The following is a 2,258-nucleotide window of genomic DNA, read 5'->3' as shown; positions in this document are numbered from 1 at the left end:
TTATTATTTATTTCCTTATAATCATGATAAATGTTTATTATTCATGCTAGAATTGTATTAACCGGAAACATAATACATGTGTGAATACATAGACAAACAAAGTGTCACTAGTATGCCTCTACTTGACTAGCTCGTTAATCAAAGATGGTTATGTTTCCTAACCATGAACAATGAGTTGTTATTTGATTAACGAGGTCACATCATTAGTTGAATGATCTGATTGACATGACCCATTCCATTAGCTTAGCACCCGATCGTTTAGTATGTTGCTATGGCTTTCTTCATGACTTATACATGTTCCTATGACTATGAGATTATGCAACTCCCGTTTATCGGAGGAACACTTTGGGTGCTACCAAACGTCACAACATAACTGGGTGATTATAAAGGAGCATTACAGGTGTCTCCAAAGGTAGATGTTGGGTTGGCGTATTTCGAGATTAGGATTTGTCACTCCGATTGTCGGAGAGGTATCTCTGGGCCCTCTCGGTAATACACATCACATAAGCCTTGCAAGCATTACAACTAATATGTTAGTTGTGAGATGATGTATTACGGAACGAGTAAAGAGACTTGCCGGTAACGAGATTGAACTAGGTACTGGATACCGACGATCGAATCTCGGGCAAGTAACATACCGATGACAAAGGGAACAACATATGTTGTTATGCGGTCTGACCGATAAAGATCTTCGTAGAATATGTAGGAGCCAATATGGGCATCCAGGTCCCGCTATTGGTTATTGACCGGAGACGTGTCTCGGTCATGTCTACATTGTTCTCGAACCCGTAGGGTCCGCACGCTTAAGGTTACGATGACAGTTTCATTATGAGTTTATGCATTTTGATGTACCGAAGGTTGTTCGGAGTCCCGGATGTGATCACGGACATGACGAGGAGTCTCGAAATGGTTGAGACGTAAAGATTGATATATTGGAAGCCTATGTTTGGACATCGGAAGTGTTCCGGGTGAAATCGGGATTTTACCGGGTTACCGGGAGGTTACCGGAACCCCCCGGGAGCCATATGGGCCTTCATGGGCCTTAGTGGAAAGGAGAAAGGGGCAGCCCAAGGTGGCTGCGCCACTTCCCCCTCCCCTAGTCCTATTAGGACTAGGAGAAGGTGGCCGGCCCCCCTCTCTCTCTTTCCCCCCTTGGGAATCCTAGTTGGAATAGGATTGGGGGGGAGTCCTACTCCCGGAAGGAGTAGGACTCCTCCTGCGCCTCTCTCCCTGGCCGGCGCCCCCCTCCCCCCTTGGCTCCTTTATATACTGAGGTAGAGGCACCCTAGAACACACAAGTTGATCCTTGAGATCTATTCCTTAGCCGTGTGCGGTGCCCCCTGCCACCATATACCTCGATAATACTGTAGCGGAGTTTAGGCGAAGCCCTGCTGCTGTAGTACATCAAGATCGTCACCACGCCGTCGTGCTGACGGAACTCTTCCCCGACACTTTGCTGGATCAGAGTCCGGGGATCGTCATCGAGCTGAACGTGTGCTCGAACTCGGAGGTGCCGTAGTTTCGGTACTTGATCGGTTGGATCGTGAAGACGTACGACTACTTCCTCTACGTCGTGTCATCGCTTCCGCAGTCGGTCTGCGTTGGGTACGTAGACAAAACTCTCCCCCTCGTTGCTATGCATCACATGAACTTGCTTGTGCGTAGGAAAAAAATTGAAATTACTACGAAACCCAACACCATTATCTACGTTGGTCCGAATAGCCAATCATATGGAGCAGAGAGGATCACCCACTCCAGGTCGATAATCCGGGTCAGTTGGCTCTGGTGCTGGTGCCTCAGGTGGGAGGTTATAAGTTCACCAAGGTGCTCATGGATGGAGGGAGCAGCATTAACATCCTATACTATGAGACCTTCCGTCGTATGGGACTTACAGATAAGAATCTCAAACCGTCCAATACAGTATTCCACGGTGTAGTGCCTGGCAGATCAGCATATCCCGTTGGTAAGATAGCTCTTGAAGTGGCCTTTGGGGATGATCATGATTCCAGGTCGGAGACATTAACGTTTGAAGTGGTGAAAATCCAAAGTCCATATCATGCCCTGTTTGGGCGTCCGGCATACGCCAAGTTTATGGCTCGGCCCTGTTATGTGTATTTGCAGCTCAAGATGCCGGGTCACAAGGGGACAATAACGGTTCACGGAAGCCGCAAAATCGCTTTGGAATGCGAGGAAGGAGATGCGGCTTATGCAGAGTCGGTTTGTGCCACCGAGGAGTTGAAGTACTATAAAGACAATGT

The sequence above is a fragment of the Triticum urartu genome, chromosome 4A (assembly GCF_056163025.1).
Source record: "Triticum urartu cultivar PI428250 chromosome 4A, HENAU_Tu73, whole genome shotgun sequence".
NCBI lineage: Eukaryota > Viridiplantae > Streptophyta > Magnoliopsida > Poales > Poaceae > Triticum > Triticum urartu.
This window is presented reverse-complemented; position numbering follows the sequence as displayed.